The sequence below is a fragment of the Camelus dromedarius genome, chromosome 1 (assembly GCF_036321535.1).
Source record: "Camelus dromedarius isolate mCamDro1 chromosome 1, mCamDro1.pat, whole genome shotgun sequence".
In the NCBI taxonomy this organism is placed as follows: Eukaryota; Metazoa; Chordata; class Mammalia; order Artiodactyla; family Camelidae; genus Camelus; species Camelus dromedarius.
In genome coordinates, this window is record NC_087436.1 from 27088528 (window position 1) to 27109847 (window position 21320).

A 21320-nucleotide genomic window follows, 5' to 3' on the forward strand; every position below is an offset into this window, starting at 1 on the left:
TGTTATTCTATACCAAAGGCATCTGAATTGAAAAAAAAAAGACCAATGTGACAAAGGCAGAATATGTGTAAAAGTGAGTTATAGGAATCAGAAGATGAAGATAGCTACAATATTAAGAAGACTGAGAAATTTAATACACACTGTCAGATTCCTGATTTTCCAGAAAAATCCAACTTTAGAACTTCTGTATAATAATTAAGCAAGTATGAAGTTCATATGGTAAATCTTAATGAAATGTATATTATTGATGATATTTTTATGCATGTATAATTCACAAAGTTTTGATATAGCAGAAATGGATGGGACAGTGAGCTATGTAAGGATACATACTAAGTATGCTACACAACATAATCTCCCTTGATTTTCCCAGGCCAATTGTAAGAATTCTTATCAGATGCACTATCAAAATATTGCAACTGTTTAGAAGATTTGGTAAATGGAAGGCCAGTTATGCTCCGTAGTATCTACTCAAATGAACTGAAATCTTCACATGAAATGCAACGTGCTGATATTTGTAGCAGCTTTACTCGTAAGTGCCAAAATGTGGAATCAGCCAAGATGTCTTTCAATAGGTAAATGAATAAACAAATGTGGTATATCCATGTAATAAAATATTATTCAGATATCAAAAATGAGCTATTAAATCATGAAAGAACGTGAAGTCTTTAATGTACATTACTAAGTGAAAAAAGCTAATTTGAAAAGGCTACATACTGTGTTTTCCAACTATATGGCATAGGCAAAACTATGAAGACAGTAAAAAGATCAGTGGTTGCCAAGGGTTCAAGTAGGGGAGAGAGGGATGACTAGATGAAGCACCGAGAACATTTAGGGCATGAAATTATCCTGATGCCGTAATGGTAGATACATGTTACACATTTTTAAAAAATTTATAGAATGTACATTCAAGAGTGAACCTTAATGAATGAACTTTAGTTAATAATATAGTATCAATATTGGCTCATCAGTTATACCAAATGTACCACACTAAGGCAAGATATTAATAGAGGACTCGAGGGAGGCGGAAGGATGAAGTATGTAGGAACTCTCTATGTTCTACTCAATTTACTGAGTTTTGTAGTAAATATGTCTATTTTTTAAACATCTGTATGTCATGGTTCTGGCCTGGATTTCTAAAACACTGCTGGGAAGGCAGCAGGAACTAAAAGATCAAAACCCAATGGAACACTTGAAAATTCAAAAGAGACTTTCACATCCTGAATATGATAGGCAAAAACTTTCAGAGCCAAGATCACTGTGTGCATAGTCTCACTCTTAATCAGTATGGACCAAACACCCATGAGCTGTGGGGCTTCTTCCACCCCACTCTCAACCTACCCTGATACACACCTACACTCACATAGGATATGCACACACACACCTAAGCTCCAGGGTTTCAACTGACATTTACCCCCTTACAGTACCCTGTAGAGAAGGCATTATGTCCAGAATGATTGAGGTTAAGTTTAGCATACATCTGGAAAGTATGGGGACTCAAAAATGAAAATGTGTTTTTAGTAAAGAGTAAGGAGATTCTGAACTTGAGCACTGACAGCCTTACCTCATTTCAAGCTTTTATGGATATGTATGAAATCAAACTCTTTATTTCCTTAACCAGAGCAAGTTGTGCTTAGCAGTCAATCAACTGCAACTTGAGTCTACAGCAACACTTACATGGAATCAAAATGCAGTGACAGATGCAGCAGGACAATCAGTGGACATTAACTCAGAAAACTCTCCTCATGCCAGAAGTAGAAAATCACTTCTAAATATGTGACAGTATGCATTAAGGTGACTTGCTTTAATTATTTTGCATTGTGCATGTGTGAATGTATATGTGTGTATGTATGTGTGTGTGTAAAATTCCTGGCCCCAACATGTCCCTGGAAGCTAGTCATTCAATGACATTTAAATACTGAATGTCTCATGATGATGTAATTGTGACATGTTCATTATCCCATTTGTTTGTATAGCCCAATTCTCTTCTCCTAATCTCTTTTTCATTCATTGGTATCCACATACAATGGCACCTCCTTTTTGGAGTTGTCCTTCATTCATATGAGAAGACCTAATCCCAGTTTCTGTTGCCTCCTGTTCAAGCCTTATTTAATGAAAGTAACAAACTATTATATTCACCTGTTAAAATGTTACAATACTCTTTAGAATATGAAAATCTTATGGATGGGACTTTTATCTTCTAATCTTGTAACACTAGCTCCTCAAAGTACATTTAAGATATAAACATCAGATATGTGTATGTTTCTTGGTGTGTGACAAGGCATTTCAAGTCATCATACCAAGTAATTCTTGCAATATTCTTCTGAAGAAGATGTTTGCCAGCATTATCACATACAAACAGGGACCCAAAGAAATTGTGACATGTTCACTATCACAACACAGTCAATTACTGAATTCAGTAATGTCCAATCCTGAGGACATTTTTGTTGGAAAAAAAAGAAAGGATAGCTGCTTAACGTCACCATTGGTAGCCAGTATTGTTGTCATAAAGAATTATTGAATGTTCAATACCTACTACCCATTGCCTTGTGCAATGGTTTCATGTTATCTAATTCTCAAAACGGGTTATGAAGTAAATTCTACTACCATTATGTAGATGAAGAAACCAAAGCACAGAGATTTCAGAAACCTGCACACACCATTAAATTCATTAGGTCTAGGAAATATCCAAAGACAGAGATAAACCAAAAACGTCCTTTTCAATTACACCCTAGCTATTTTATTAATTCCTTCAGGAATTCTTGACTTGAAACAAAAAGAATGCCAGATATTTCCCTAGCAAAGATGGCTTTATTTGGGATGAGCAGAGAATTGCAATTTGAAGTCTGTGACCATGGCAAGCCACGTGCAAGTCCCCAGCATGGCAAAGGGAGGAGAACACTTAAGAAGGGAAAAGAAGTTGGAAGGGATAGTAAACAAAGAGTCCATGGCTTTTTGTTGACTGAGTCCTTACCAGGAAAGAAGAGGAATCTTTCTTCTTCCTGTCAGGCTCTGCTCTCGTCACAGGGCATGAGTGCTCACCTTTTTGATCTCCCAACTAGATATAATTAAGGTTTCTGCTCATTAATATTTTACAGAAGAAATGTAGTAATGTCAACCTATATGCTGTGCTGTTTATGTTATTTAAATATCATATTGATATTTTCTTAATATACTGAAAACATACTAAGCAATGTTCATTAAATTGACTTTGATACTAACCCCTGAAAATATGTTAGAAAAACATTTCACCTTCATCTTGAACATAAGTAAATTCAAGTTCAACAGCATGAACTGAATTTCATAAAAACGTAAGTTCTATAATTTGAAATGGAAATAATTTTTTCTCCTTTCTGTACATTAACTGAAAATAAGTATTAAAGGCATTGTAATGAAACATGAGGAAAGTAGAATTAGTCTATGTCTCTAATTTTGGAACCACTGATTTTTCTGAGGAAAATAAATACTTCATTACAAACATATTTCCCCAAATCCTTTGTATAATACAATATTATTACTCTAATATTGTCAATTCAATTTAGCTTTTGGAATACTGGAAGTTATGTCAAAAAATAATTATGGAAGAAACTATAATTCAAAAAGATACGTGCGCCCCACTGCTTATAGCAGCACTGTATAATAGCCAAGACAAGGAAGCAACCTAAATGTCCATTGACAGGTGAATAAATAAAGATGTGGTATATATATACACAGTGGAATACTACCCAGCCAAAAAAAAAAGAATGAAATAATGCCATTTGCAACAATCTCTAGGTGGGCCTAGAGATTATCATATTTAGTGAAGTAAGTCAGAAAAAGAAAGACAATTACCATACGATACCACTTATATGTGGAATCTAAAATATGACACAGATGAACTTATTTATGAAACAGAAAAAGATTCATAGATATAGAAAACAAACTTATGGTTACCAAAGAGGGAAAAGGGAGTGGGGGAGAGAAAAAATGAAATTATGTATTTTAATTCAACGCTTAGATTTAAGACAGGAAAACAATCTCAATATTCCTTTCAAATAAAATAGACATTTAAATTTACTTCAAATATATAAATTAGATTCCCTTAAAGCTAAGGAACATTTTGCTATTTGCTGATATTCTAGGAAAATAACATAGAAACCCACTTCTAAGGACTCTAATGAAGTCTCATGTTTCTGATAGAAAGAATTCACACGTGAAAGTACACAAACACATACATACATATACAGATATAATTAAGGGAAATGAGATGCGTGGTGACTTTAAAAGCCTATTTAATTTGGTAATAGAAAATTTGTTATACTGGGAAAGTAATGTTGCTGTGTAATGTTGAGGGCAGGATTTAGAAGCTACAGATATCTTTTCTCTATATAAATGTGTGCGGTGACTTCAGAGTGACCTTTTTCTACATTCTGAGAAGGAGATGCCACATGGAAGATACATTTTTTTCCCAAAGAGATTAGTCAAGAGAGCTCTGTTGGTGAATTCAAAAGCTTTAATTTAGTTTACTAAGAAGACTGAGAGAAAAATGAAGTTTTTTTTCCTCTCTCTCTCTCTCTAAACCTAGAAGGGTTAGATCCAAGTGCCCTTTTGAATTGTCATGAAACAGCAGAAGCCACCACTGATATATGGATATATATATATGGATATATGGATAACAATGGATAATAAAATGCTATTTTTCTATCAATGCAGCACAACTATTATATGAATTTCTGATGACAACCATTCCCATACAACCAATTAGAAAGTTCTTTCTTTATCAATTTAACTATCAATTCTTAGTGTACAGACATTATGGAAAAACAAATTCTGTCCATGGTGTAAAACACATTCTTTTGCTCAGCTCAAGTATGCATTGAGAAGGATAAATGCTTGAGGAAAGAAAAATGTAGTAAAGCAGCTTTCAGCAAAAAAAGCTGACATGCTTATAATAAGATGGAGAACACAGTTGTGTTTATGCATATTTGGAAGGAAACTAAAATGGGAGGGAGGGAACCTCTCTATTTGGTCTAGTTTTCATTATGGCATGCCTGTTACTGGAAGTCCTAAAAGTCCTGGTACTTACCACAATTTGTTTTCATAATACATAATTAAATTATTTTGTTTAATCTTATCTGTTGTAGAGGTGCTATTCACCTGCTGTTCAAAATTTTGAAGAAGAAAATTTTAATGTGGAAAATGTAGTACGATGTAAAATGTAGATTAAAAAATCACATATATATGTAATTCTATATCATGATCTTAATTACATCTTCAGAAGCTTTCTGATTATAACAAATATTTTTGGAAAAGATTATTTGAATGGCTTAGCAATAATTATAATGATGCTAATAATAACTGACATTTAATGATAGTTTATTTTTTGCCAGGCTTGTGGCTAAGTGTTTTATTCCTACATAGAAGTTTTTTTTTAATTGAGGTATAGTTGACATATAATATTATATTAGTTTCAGGTGTACAATGTAATGATTTGATATTTGTATCCACTGTGAAATGATCACCACAATGAGTTTAGTCACCATCTATCAGCATACATAGTTACAATTTTTTTTCTTGTGATGAGAACTTTTAAGATTTACTCTCTTAGCAACTTTCAAATATGCAATGAAATATTATGAACAATAGTCACTGTGCTATATACATTACATCCCCATGACTGGAGTTTTCATATGTTAGTATATCAACACCCCCTAGAGGAGAGGCAGATGTGTAATCATTGAGAGTCTGGATCATCTGACCCAGACATCATGTCTTACTACTTCCAAGTCAGGTCAATTAACTTCTCTGGAATTCAATTTTCTCATATTTGAAAAAGAGGTATTACCTCAAAAGTCTGTCATTGGTATGAAGTGGGTTAATATACTTAACTCACTTAGAAGAATAGCGAGGACATTGTAACTACTCACTAAAAATAATTACAATTCTTTGTTTTGCCATAATGAACAATGTACACCAATGTTCAATAAAATAAAAATTTTGTAGACTTCATGCATAGTACCTAAAATGGAATCACTGGAGCAGGCGCTTTGAATATTTTCATGGCTTATGATTTATGACACCAAAATTCTTCCTCAAATTTATGCCCTAATAATTTCCATTCAGTGTAGAGAAGACATATTGGCATGTTCTCCTATCAGAATTGTTAGACTCCCTGTAATTTTAAATTTGAAAACCAATAATTTAAAAATATATTCTATTAGCACTTTAAAATTTTACTTATTTTTCTAGTGAAGTCCTAGTAAGTTGTTCATCAATTTGAATAAATATTTTATATATTAAGGCTATTACACTTCATTGTGTTACTAGTTTTTTTGGGTTTTTTTTTTGTATTTTGACATGTTTTGTGTGTAGAGTGACTAGCAGAAAGCTTAAAATTTTTTCCTCTGGTCAAATTAACATTTCCATTTTGATTTCTTATTTTAAATTTGTGCTTGGAAGTTAAATTATAATGCATATCATAAAAATATACTATGTAAATATATATTAAATGATATCTATCATATATACCACATAAAAATGTAATATATTTGTGTATAATTTCATCTAGATATATATATACATGTTACACTGACTCCATTTCAACAATTTAGAGCACAATATTCTAATATTTTGCAATATTCAATATCAACATATTATACATAAAAATAAGCTCCAAAAGCTCATATACAAAATAATGAAATGGAAAAGATCTTACTTTAACATATTTCCATCAAAATAGGAGCCTATAAAACATCCTTATACAATAAAAGTAGGTTATCTCTGAAAGCATTATCATTTTTGAGTTTTTCTGTGCCAAAACATACCCTAGCCTATTCATATTAATTCAGTGAGAACTGCAGTTTTGGTCAAGTATAGACTTTCTTATATGAGTAAACCATTGCCTTTGTGAGGGTCAAATTTTATAGATCACTTCTGGATTAAGGAGATATGTTAACATGAGAGAGTGAAATACCTGGATTTAGAGGACAGTCATAAGCAAAAAAAAAAAAAAAAAAAAAGCAAATATACTGTATATTTTTAAACTTTTAAAATATCTTGTAACCATAAGAAGGAAAGCATGGAATTAAAAATTCCAGTTTCTCTTGGAGCACAAGTAAATTTTAGCTGGGCCCTGTGCACTGAGAGGTTTCTGCTTCTGCAGGAGCATGTACAGCATATTAAAAGGTAAATCTATTAGATGCTTCATTTATATGCACAATCACTATTTATTAAGACTTAGGTGTTAAGGATAGTTCTACTCAGTTTTGTTAACCAGTTTAAGCAGTTTTGTTTTGTCTTATTTTTTGCTCTGGTTTTTGATGTTGTGTTATGTTTATTACTCCCAGAGAATTAATCTCATTTCCTTAAATTAGCTCAAATAAGTGTCTTCTAGAAAGCAAAAACATTTTGGCATATTGAAACTTTTCTTCTCTTTTTCTTAAAAGTGCAAAATCAGAAGATACTAGCCTGTTTTTTCAGTAATGTGTCAGTGGGAAATCATATCAAGCCTCATTGGTGACATATTTGTTACTCCAAAAGAATGCAAATATTGGAAAGTTAAGGCACTGTGAATAGTTCCCAGATAACTGTCATATCTCCCAATGAGCAGGTATCTGGCACTGACAATGTTTCATTAGCTCCTTAAATTATATCAAGAGCCTGCTAAGCACTCTACATCATCAAGGGGTAGAAGATTTTCAAAAAGCTATTGTATGTCAGTGCTGTACTGGACTATAAAATAAGAAGATACAGTTGATGGATAGAGGAGAAATTAAAAACATATGTATACCTCAAGTCTCAGGAAACTTTGCATTAAAAGTTAATATTTAATATTATACGAAAAATAAGGATTTGAGGGCATTGGGCATGTTAAGTATATATGGCATTTAATTTTAAATATCAAATAAAAATTTAATTGCTTAAAATATTTTGCAATCCTGAATAAACAATGAACATGAAAATGCCATATCCTAGAGTTACATATTTTTTGTATTTGATGTCATAGTATCTCATGCTTGTAAATTCCAAAGGAGTATTTTGACTCCTGAAAAAGTCTCAAATTTCTATTAGGGACATTATTTTCTCTTATTCATGAATCCTGCCTTAATCTATTATGAATATCAAAAAAGAAAAGAAAATGATAGCTCAGTAGGAAATGAAAACTCTCCTTGTGTACATTTCCCAGTAATTTCTTAATTTTTCTCAAATCATTGGTATGTAAAGAAAGATTGTTAGGGGAATGAAGTGTCTTTGCCAACAGAGATTATAACTTTAATACACATAAAAAGTCTATCTTGATGTCTGCTATGCCACCATGAGTATTGAGGTCTATGCTGTTTGAAAGGTGATGCATGTCATATCATTTTACTTGAGTAATATGTTTCCTATTTAAATAACACACAATAAAATTAAAAATGGTGGGAAGTGAAGTCATAAATAATATTTTTAAAGTCTGTGTATCATAATGAAGTGATGTATTCTTTGGTCAGATTCTGCACATTATAGAAATGGAATTTTTGATAAAGAAGGAAATTTAGAGCAACTTCTATAGAAGCCCTTTGCTATACTCTGCTTGATTATATTCACCTGTTTATATATTTGGTTAATACTATTTGAAGACCTGCTTTGTACCAGGCCCTGTTCTAGGCACTAACTACATTAGTGAAACAAAACAAAGACCCTGCCCTTTTGGAACTTACATTTGAGAATGGAGGGAAAAAAGAATATTAGGCATGCAGCAGACAGCACTACTGCTGAGCTGTGTGGGAAGGGGCATACAGGTACGTACGTATTAGAATACATCAAATATTTCTAGTACTACTTAGATATTATGACACATTCAGAAAGCAGGTAAGACATTCTCTATCCTCATGACTTTGTAACATAAAAGGGGTACAAAAGAGTAACTTCTCAATGAGTTTAACTAGTCAGTAAAACAATGTCTGACAATTATTTGTAAATGTCCTAGTTTGATTTGGTGTAAGATATGCTCTCTCTATCACTTTTTAATAATTTGTTTTTAATACAGTCATTAACATTAACATTTTAAATATCTGTCCATATTCTTATAAAGCAAAAATTAGCAATACATTTCTTCTCAGCAGATTCAAAACGATCAAATTGTTGAGAGAGTAATATATAGTTAATTGCTACTAAAAAATACATTGATGAGGATTCTGTGACTGGCATCAGAGAAAAAGGCAAAAAAGTATGCTACAAACTTCAGAATAAAAAGCATCGTCTTTAATGAAGCATTTTATATAAGAATCATATTCTTGTTCAACACTCTGCTCACTCTTGGATCATATTTCCTGTGTTAAACTTTTCTGCTTTGTTTATTTGCATAGGGTACTTCTGTATTATTATTCCAAAAATTCTCAACCTTAGCTGCACATTAGATATTTCCTTGGGGTTAATTTTTAAAACATATGGAAGAAGATTCTCCACATGTGATTCTCTTTTGTAGACCTGGGTCAGTCCTATGTATAGGTGCATTTCCAAACCTCCCCAGGTGATTAAAACGTGCATCTGGGTCTGAGAACCATCAGTCCTCTCATTTTCTACTGTTCATTTTTCTCTTCAGTCTTCTCTGTCAGTTTTTAGTCATCATAATCGTACCAATTCTTTATTGTGTTCTACTTAATTTGACTCCTCCCGTAATTCAACATTAGCATTTATTTTGAGTTTTCCAAGAGTTTTAAAATATAATTGGTCAATTTGTATGATTGATAAAACATTCAAACTTGTGATTAGGTAAATAAACACCAAAACGTGACTATGACTGTACTCTGGTTATCCAAGTTTTGTCTGAGTGATCTCTTAGGGGTCCTTGAGATCCTTTTAGAGGGTCATCAAGATCAAAATTATTTATTGTAATAGCAAGATAGACATATATACCTTTTTAACTCAGATTCTCTCATGAACTTTCTAGAAACTGTAACTTTTTAAAAAATTTCAGATACAGTTTAATTTATTGTATACATTACGGAACATTTTCAAATTAAAACAGTATTATCATAACTTCCACCATATTCCAGAAATGTATCCTGAGAAAAATGATTGGTATATGATGTCTTCTATCACAACCAGTTGAATGCAGAACCAGAGGTGAGGATGCAGCTGTCTCCTAATACATCAGACGTTAAAGGTATTTGCAGAAAAGTACAATAATATCCCATTGCTCACTGAACATATTTTATTTGGGAAAATATAGCTAATTTTCATAAATGTTATATTATTTTTATTAACATATAATGAGTTTATTATTGTTATTGTTAAATGAAATTACATACCTTTACATGCGGAGAAGATGGTTCTGATTTCTGATAAATGTTGGTATCACTCCTATCTGAATTCCCACTACTCAAATTATAAGCACTCACTTGCCTGCCTTGCTAAGTAATTTTACTAATTTTATCTTTTCTACCATTGCCACTCACAATTAACCAACTAACTCAAAATATCAAAAAAGTATTAAACATTATAAATATATTAAATACATATTTTTAAAAAGGAATCTCGTTTACATCTACAGCACTGAGACTTCCTAAGGTTATAATTTGAGGCATTAAACATAATAAACATAAAGAATTATGTTGTAAGTGACTTTTGCAACAGGAAGTGTTGAGAAGTGAGGCAATGGTATACCTTTTATTCTTACCTTTTAAGAATTCATATTTAGTCAGTCATAGACATCAACAGAATTTAGTGTTAATGCGGACTGTTGTGAGCATTGCCTACTTCATCATCCTCAAATTATAAAAGTCAGAATTAGAACTGTGAAGTCAGCAAAATCTCAATTGAATTTTGAGAGTACTGTGGCTTCAAAAATTGATAAGTAATGTACAAACCCATGAGTAAACCCTATGGGAAACTGCAGACTTTGAATAATTATGTGTCAATATAGGTTCATCAATTGTAATAAATGTACCACTCTGGCCACTGATAATGCGAGAAACTATGCATGTGTTAAGTCAGCTTGTATATGGGAAATATCTGTACTTTCCTCTCAATTTTAATATCAAGCTAAAACTGCTATAACAATAATATTTTTAAATGGATAATTAAACAATAACTTTGGTGATAATGAAATAATCTTACTTTCTTGAAAAGATCTTATTTTCTCTTTTCATTGAGGTTTCTATTACATTCAGTAAAAATTATTTTAATTGAAAGTTCCACAAAGTTTGCTAATATCTCAAGAATATTGCCATAGGTAATTATATACATTTAACAAAATCAACCTAAGAAAATGCAGATTTCATAAACTTACCAATGTTCCTTATTCATAAAATACTAAAATATATAAATAAAAACACATCTGACTCAGAGTTAATAGGTACTGATTTTTGTCTTTGAATAGAATATTGCTTCCACCTTAAGATCAAAATAATGTGAAATATTTCAAGAAAGCTCATACATGACATGGAACCTCAATTCCTTTACATTGAATATGACATTGTTGAATATACTAAAGAATCTGCCAGTTACCTTTCTTTGAAATATGAATTGCACCAAAGAATGAAAGCATTACTAACATTGAATAAAATTTCTATCCAAAATTCCATGAAGCAGAGAGAAGTAATTCCACTCAGTCAATGAATTATGATACAGAAAGAGGCAAGGAAATGATGCCCAAACTGAGATCAATCATCAGGAAGATGCAATTGAACAGAATCTGTTAATAAACGAAGTTAACCACTTTGCTTCCCCATATGTGCTCCCAGTCAGGTCAGTAAAGAATTGCGTTTTATCTTTGCTCCATGGGACTTCAGAAAGTGGCTTTGTGTTACTCTGTTTTCTACCATAATATGGTAAAATTAAAAGTATCACAACAAGTTTACTTGAATCTTTGTCAGATGAATGTGAGGCAGATGGGGCATGTTCTGTTAGCCTGATTTTACTGACAGTGAAATCAAGAAACAAGAAGTTTAAATCCCTTGGTAAAAGTCACGTGACTAGGAAATGTAGTGTTAAGACTAGAGCTCGAGTGTTTATTCTGTGATCTTTAAAAAAATGTTTTCAATGGTAAGTTGTATGAAGGCACTTAGCATTTACTGGGTGCATACTTCATGACAATCTTCACAGTGCCCTAAGTCACCTACAGTTGCTCAGTAGTTTCTATCTCACAGAAATTCTATGTACAAATGAGAAAACTGAAGGACAAGGCTCAAAGCTACTAAGTGTTAGTAGGTGTTAGACGTGACAAGGTGGTATCATCTAACGGGCAATTGGGAGGAATACATTCTGAACAACAAAATCAAAACACTCTTAAAAGAGCATAAATTCTAAGATGATAAAACATTAAAAGGATGCAAATAATCTTAATGGAAAAATAGATGGTAATATAAGGAAATGCAGGCATAAAGTACAAATTCTGAAAGCAATTTTTTTCATTCATGTTGTATATTGTAAAAGTATTTGGTTTTTAGTTTCTCTTTTCTCTCCATCCTTTCCATCTTCCCCTGCTCTCCTCTTCACTACGTGTTAGTTTCTCCAGTACTTCAGTAGCTAAGGACACTAATTGTTATCTCAATTAATTGCTTATTCCAAATAGAAATTTAATAAATAGGTAAAATGAGGTTTGAAAATTTGGCATTATTTCTCTCACAATTTAATTAATGTATTTGTTAAATAGCTATTTATTCAAGGCATTATGCTAGACACTATAAGTAAATGGAAGTGGGCCTTCCTCTAAGTCTATTAAGTATAAGTGTAAAAGTCAGTTTTTACCTCTAAGTTTATTTAACTTTGTGATTATTTCCCTATTTCACTTTTATTTCCCACTTTCCTTATTTCCCTCCATAAACTTTTTGTGATTTCTTTTTATGATGTTCTATAAAGGATAATGTTGTATCAAGGCATGCACTATGCCCTGTGACTTCAGTTTTATGGAGAGGTATTAGAAAATGTTTGATGTTTCATTCAGATCAGTATGTTTTTTTAAATATTTATCAAAAAGTAGAAGTTATATCTGGGTATAAAATCTTGGGAATGGGTAGGAGGTTTTGTTTGTTTGTTTTAAGGTGACAATGTACATTAAATCTAAATTAGTACCCTTGGAGAACAAGGTAGAAAAGTCAAAGGCAAAAATAGTAAGTTAATGATTCATTGTTTAAAGATAACAAAATTCTTCATAAATAAAGGTGCAGAGTTTTTATGTCTAATTCTATCTCAATCATTAGGAAAGTTTTCAAAAATATAAATTTGTTAAAAACAAATTATCCCTTGATATGAGCTAAAATACTCTTTTTATGAAATAATGATCTTATACTGTATATAACAATTTATATGAGTAAAATAAAACGTGATCATTGCAACTTAGCTATAAGAAATTTAGCATGTTTTACAATACATAAAAAGCAAATTGATTTTGATATATTATTTTAATATAATTTTTAAAATATGAGTTTTTAGAATCCAGTTTGTATATGAATAAGAAAATTAAAAATTTATAAACATTATTATAGATTAATGCATTAAGGAAAAAATATTTCCTGCATCCTTGAAGTAGCACTCTCTTCTGGCATTTGTCTCCACTACCTTTCCCCCGACTCTTCACTAAAGCAGTGTCTTTCAGATTTTGAGTTGCCATCCACAGGCTATGAAATCAATTTAGTTGGTTATTATATAGAAATGAAGTGAATAGGAAAGAAACTTCAAGAATGAAACACAGATGTAGTTTTAGTTTTTAGTGTGTTTCCTTTGATATTTTTGTAAGTGTGTGTCTGTATTCTGGGTTGTGATGTATAATCTTTTTCTTACTGATAGTACAAGTTTTTAAAAAAGTTTGAAAATCACTAATCTTGAATCTGAAAAATCTTCTTGTCTTTCTTATTCTGCAAAACATTTGTGATCAATTTTCAGTGAAAATCCCTCATTCTTTCATCCACTCTAATCCTCTCTGCTGAATTCCTGAATCAACCACTGTAGGATTAGAAACAAACTTCAGTGCTCTCTCTTATTCCTCTCAAACAGGGAGCCCAGGCTTCCAGGGTCGAAAGAAAGACACAAAATATGCCTTGGTCCCTCCAACTGCTTGCTCACAGAGAATAAAGGTCTCATTCTATTCTGGATCTCACTTTCTTCACCTTTTTTTTTTCCTCTTGAGAGTATGGGGAAGGTTATGTACCACTCTCCGTAAGCAACATTTCCCAGTTATCCGCTTGAAGATAATCCCTGTGGTGATCTTTTTAAAGAAATTCCCACAATTAAGCATGATAGTTGCTTTTGCTTAGAGCATTCCTTTTCACAATTTACATGGCACATTGTTTCTAAACAGGTGAGAATTATGATATAAAATATTCCACCAACCGCACCCCATGCCCTCCAGGCAGAAGGTGTGAGATAAAAGTGGAAGGGGTGTACCATCCCATTTGGTTTTGGAGGCATGGTAAAAAAAAAAAAAAAAAAAGACAAAATGAAATACAAAGTGAAACTGTAGCAAGAAATTGAAGTGGAAAAGTGCAGTCCTGGCTATGATTGAAAGATCAATAGCATTCTTCCAAGAAAATGTAGAATCCATTCCATATATGAGCTGAGTTGAAAACAGATCTCTCTCTCATTGAAAACCACACCCTCAGAACATTCTGTAGACAGATACCAGTAAGTACAATGATTAAATTTCAGTTGTAACTATATATTACTTGAAAGTAAGGATTTTAATGTGATTTTTTTTATATCAGAAAAACAAAACAAATAATAGTAATTAATGGGTGATATTCACCCATTATTACCTCTTCTGTACATTGTCTATGTGGGATTCTTCTATTTAATCTAAGTCCCATTAGTTTGAAAAATAAGTATGCAGCTATAAGTTGTGTATCAATTTCAAATCACAATTTTTTTCCTGCTGAGTTTAAAAAAAAAAAACAGTAAACAGAAGCACAGTGAAAAGAAGACTATGACAAAAAGAGAGAGAGAGAGAAAATCTCTCTGGTATTTTGTCAGCTTGGCATTCAGTAATCCTTAGGGGAAACTTGACTTCTGAGTTCAACTTAATAGAAAAGCCCCTATGAACCCTGTCATGGGAATAACTATTACTGATTTTGACACAAGTGTAGACAAGTGGGATCATTGCAGCAGAAAATCCTATAGCAATAAACTGAAATTTTTCTTGACGTAAGAAATCTAAGTTTGGTGATTATCAATTAGGCAGCTAGAAAAAGCTGATGGGACAGTAAGCTTGAAGTGTAATTCTCCTTAGTGTGAAGGAGATGGAAAAATATTTCATTCCTGGTGAACGATTTGAATCATACATAAGAGCAATTATTATTAGACTACTCAGATTATTATTTCAGCTTACTAGAATAGTCATTTGTGTGATATAGTACACATGAATTGGAAAAAAATCAATGTGTTATATATATTTAAAAACATGATGTTACATCTGGGCAATATATTGTAAAACAATAAACAATAAAACAATTCTTTACAATAGTTTTAAGCAATGTTAATGGTACAGATAACCACCCTAGAGCCTATAGACTAGTTTAAAAAAATTCTTCTAAGTGTGAGGAAATTAAAATATTGAAAATACTGGCTTGTGATACAAATAGGCAATGATCAAATTATCAATCCCCTCTAATACCTAAAATAGAGGAAAACAACATCATGCTAAGATCTACGTGGACAAAATAAACTGCTTACGTGTTAATTTTTCACACTACCAGCAATTTGAAAGCAAATTTCTAGACTTAACAGGTCTTACTCTGTTAAGAATGAAAAGGTCTAAACCCTACATATAAGCTAATAAGTTAGCCCAGGATAATGGATGCTATAGAAGACTTGAGACATCAGGTCAAAGGAAAAAGAGTTTTATCACTTGCAGCAATACCAGGAGCTATAGAGTCAGCAATTTCCTAAATGGCACCAATTTTCTGTGCCCCAGTATCCACAGAATGACACCATAATTGCCAGTTGACACCTGCACATACAGTCAGTTGCAGTACAGTAGAGGGACTCAAAGCAAGTATGTGGCCCATGGCTTCAAAAGAAGACACTCTATTGCAAGGCTGTTCACCATATATACATTATTGAAAAGACAGGCAAAAAAAATGCTCAGTCCACCTTCTGTTCACAAAGTGTACAGAACTCTGGAGACCCATTTTATTCACTAGTGTATTGTTTGTGTTGAATAATAGAAATTCCACCTTTTATATGTCCAGTTCTAAAATTTTACTATTTCTTTACTTTGCCTTGTGTTACATCAGTAGATCTCAACCTTTTTTCATTGTCATTCACTCTCAAGCTGCCTCTTAAGATATTTTTTATTAACATAATCTCATCAAATTTTAATGCCAAGGATATACTGTGCAACTGCTTGTGTATTTATATGTGTATTTCTGCTTTCTGCATAAAGAGAATAAATTTTTTTACACCTGGACACCCAGTTTTACTTCCTTGTAGGTGATATTATCTCTCAAGGATGCACATGTTGCACTAATAAAAATTAATGCTTACATTGTGTCCCACTAATAAAAACTAATGATCAACATTAAAGGGAATTTCTATTCAATTCTATGTAAATTCTAATCCTTAACCTAACAATTTTTATAGTTTATTCATGAGGAATTTCTGTAAAGGCAATAAAGAAAATATATTGTTTCACTGACTCCTGACAATTACTATTCCAGTTACAGAATATTATTATCATTATTTAACAGATGAAGAAAATGAGGGACAGTTTCCATATTTTCTATTTCCTCACCCCTAATAAGTTGGTAAGTGAGAGGTAGTAGGATCTAAGCCAGAAAGGCTGGTCCGTATCCCATAATCCCTATATTACATAATTGATCACCTAAACACAATGTATTAATTATATTTTGTCATACCCATGCTAAATCTCAATCTGATACAGCTTCCGACAAAAATAAAAGTGATTTTACTCGTGTAAAATTTATTTTAGGGAAGATGAAAGGGTAAATAAAAACCTACAAAGATTAAGTGAAAAGGCAAAAGAGGAGCAAAGTTCAACTTTATCGGCTTTAGCATCAAATTATTTTTCAAATTATGTAGCATGCTATGTCATATCTGAGTTCCTCCTTTCCCTTAGAAGGGAAGCTTTTTGATAAAATTTTCTCTAGGCCTTTTTCTACCATTGGTGCATCCTTTTCAAGAGTCCACCTCTCTTCGCAGATAATGCCATTGTTCCTTGAACAGTATTCTGTGTGTTTCTTAACCTCAAAATGTTACCAAGAAAACAATTCTGACTAGATGTTATTATATACTTTGAAAAAGAGAGAAATCATTTAAAATCTTTGACAGTTTTCCAATTAATTTCAACCTTTCAAAAATTTTCTAAATTTTCCAAAGCCTTTCAGTATCTTTGTTTAGAAAGACTAACCCATCAAAAAATGAACATAGCCAGCATGAACATTTACAGCTTAGCAATATTTTTTCTACTCATAAATATCTGAAACTAAAATAAATAGAAATCTGTATTATTGAGACATTATTATATGGGGAAAAAAAGGCCATGAAAGTTTTTTCCTTTGAGATCCATGAGATGTACATAGAAATTTTTCACACGTCTCTAATAATGGTTGTTTACTCTTTTCTTCCAACTTGATTTTCATGAGTATAAAAAAAAATGAGAAAAGAGGCATAAAAGAAACAGTTTAAACAAAGAATCAGCATAGGGAAAGATAAAAAAGCCGTGGAGAAAAATCTGACAGGAACTACTGTTAAAAAGTGTCTAAGCTGTCAGAGCTGACAGGGTTGAGAATCCCCACAGAGTACTGTATCCTCAGGAATGTCTAATAAAGGTGATGCTGTTGGGCCTATCAAGATTGTTGGGCTTTTTCCTATGGCAATAAGCCTAGTTAATGCACCTTTTTAAACCATGCATTGACTTTATTTTAATAAATTATGAAAGGTATTATACATATGAAATATGGTATATAGTACCTATGTACAAGGAGAGAATACAAATAAATACTAAGTCGCTCATCACTCAGCTGAGGAAATAGAATATGATCAATATCTTTGAAGTCCTTTATGTTTACTAGACCCTTCTAAAGTAATATATTAGGAAGATTACTGTAGAAAAAGGGTCATAGCATTTGTCAGTCTAATGCTATCTAAATCTATTATTTACTTAAAAATCTCAAGGTCACAGGTCTGGAATTGAAGTAAGGCAGTAAAAATAAATCTTTAAAAGGTATGACAAACCATTTGATAGATGGTATGTAATGATTCAATAAACCGCAAGATGAAGATTCTAAGACAGCATGGAATTATTGTGTCGTCGGACCATACTTTGTATATGAAATATAACTCTTGGTTAATCAAAAGAGAGACAAGTGTTATATCCTACAAGCATAGCTCTTGTGACACCATATTTAGTAGAAGAAGGCATTGAAGATCAAACAAAAGAGGAGAAGATGATGTGAAGATGGAGGCAGAGGTTGGAATGATGCAGCCACAAGGCAAGAATTGCCAGCAGAAGTTGGAAGAGGCAAGAACAGTTTCTCCCCTAGAGCCTCCAGATCAAGTGCGATCCCACCAACACGTTAATTTTGGCCCATTGACACTCATTCTGGACTTGTGCACTACAGGACTGGGAGGTAATATGTTTCTATTGTCTTTAAGCCACCCTGTTTGTGGTAATTTGTTACAGAAGCTACAAGAAACTAAAGCACATTTTGGCATTGATTAGAGATGCAGAACATGGCAGAAATCTGTGTTGTTTCCATCTGATATATTCAGGGTGCAGAAGACTGCTAATTAAGAGAACTGGTTAGAAGCATTTTTTCCCCCTAATAAAGCATGTATTATGTTTGTCCTATAGAAACTAAGAGTCAAAATCTAGTTACATTTGATGGTAACCAAGCACCTTGTTCATTATAATAGGCATATTCTATCACATATCAGAAAGATTACCCAGAGGGAGTGGATTTATGCATAAAATTTCAGATTTTGAAACTGAAGTCTCAAGTCATTCTGACAAGGGAGAAATTTTGAGGCTTCGTTGCTATGGAAATATCTCATGGACAAGTATCAAAAAGTTAAGCATTTTGATCATTGTCAAAAACCCTTCAAATAGATGAGAGTTAATAAAGCCAGTTGAAGCTGATAGCAAAGGAGTAATTTAGGTAAGAAACAATTAACGTTATTGTTTGAAAGATTACTTGTCTTGTAATTTGCCCAGATTGAACAATGTGAGAACCCAAAACAGACTTGCTAATAATACATGGACTTGAGAGCTTAGTCAGGAAACAACATATACCGGAAAGCAGGTAACTTTAGAGTGATTAAATTCAGACACTGGATGAAGCTGATTGGAAAGGGAAAAGGTAGGGAGACTTGGGAGAGACTTTCTACATGACTGTATAAGACACACAGCACCAACTGGATGGACACCTACCAAGAACTGTAAGTTACTGCTTGCTCCATCCTTCAGACCTAAGGTATCTTCTTGGTCAACTATAAATAAAAGTATGTTTTGACTTGATTGATTAAACCTATTACTCTTTCCTGACAATCTAGGCATAAAGGAATGTTCACAGTACATTTGAGTCTAACACCTCCTGATAGAGAATCTGATTTAAATCCTTAATTTTCAAGACTACCATGTTCATATATTATATCTTGCTCTAAATTTGTTTTATTGAAGTATAGTCAGTTATAATGTGTCAATTTCTGTTGTACAGCAAAATGTCTCAGTCATGTATATATATGCACATATACTCATTTTCATATTCTTTTTCATTAAAAGTTATTACAAGATATTGAATGTAGTTCCCTGTGCTATGCAGAAGAAATTTGTTTTTTATCTATTTTACATATGGTGGGTAATATGTACAAATCTGAAACTTCTAAATTCATCCCTTCCTACCTCCTTACCCCCTGTAAACATAAGATTGTTTTCTATGTCTGCAAGTCCAATGAAGACATACAAATGACCAATATGCACATGAAAAAATGCTCAATATTGCTAATTATCAGACAAATGCAAAACAAAACTACAATGAGGTATCACCTCACACCAGTCAGAATGGCCGTCATTCAAAAGTCCAGAAACGCTGGAGAGGGTGTGGAGAAAAGGAAACCCTCCTATGTGGTTGGTAGGAATGTAGTTTGGTGCAGCCATTATGAAAAACAGTATGGAGATTCCTCAAAAGACTAAAAATAGACTGACCATAAGATCCAGCAATCTCACTCCTGGGCATACATCTGGAGGGAACTCTAATTTGAAAAGATACATGCACCCCAATGTTCATAGCAGCCTTATATACAATAGCCAAGACATGGAAGCAACCTACATGTCCAATGACAGATGACTGGATAAGGATGTTGTGGTATATATATACAATGGAATACTACTCAGCAATAAAAAAGAATAAAGTAATACCATTTGCAGCAACACGGATGGACCTGGAGATCATTCTAAGTGAAGTAAGCCAGAAAGAGAAAGAAAACTACCATATGATAACACTCATATACGGAATCTAAAAAAAAAAAAAAAGAAGAAGAAGAAGAAAAAAGAGGACACTAAATGAACTCATCTACAAAACAGAAACAGACTTTAAATTTGTTTTTTAATAGTGAATTTTCTACACTTCTTAAAGTGACAAACTTACTCCAAAGAGGATGATATATATTTATTTACTTAGTGATCTATTGAATAAATATTTAATAGGCGACTTTTATTCAACAAGCACTCCTGGAGCTGACATTCTAACATATCTTTGCAAAACAGAAATATACAAATAATGTATATATTATATTTGTGTATGTTAAATATACAAATAATATAATATATCAGATGCAGATAAATGTGACAGAGGAAAAGAAAGTAGGTAAGAGTAATGATGACATGGTGATGGGTGTGGATGGGCAGGCTGCTCTTTTAAAAGGGGTGCAGAGGAAATTTCTCCCTCAGGAGGTAATATTTGAGTCTGTCCCAAGGGCAATGAGTTAGTCAGCCTAGCTACTCCCCAAGAGGAGCATTCCAGCCAGGGAAGTGCAGTTGAAAGGACATCTGGTGACAGAGGACTGGGTTTAGAGGGACTGCAGGGAGGACATGGGTTGGACTGGAGTGAGCAAGTGAGAAGAGGTAGCAGATTAAATCAGAAGTGCAGGAGGTAGTGCCTGTGAACATTGTAGGGCTTTGGCTTTGATGCTGAATGAGATTCACTAGTGCAATATTTGAATAAGGAATGATATTATGTAACCACCAAAGGTAAAATTGTTCTCTCCAGGTCAGATCTAGAACTACAGTGTAAATACAATGTGTTCTACCTACATCATCATGTATTCACTCTGGAAAACATTTCTTTAGAACAACTGTTTTTTGGGTCTTTTTTCCTCTCATTTCTTTTCAGTTATTTGTGCTTATTTTT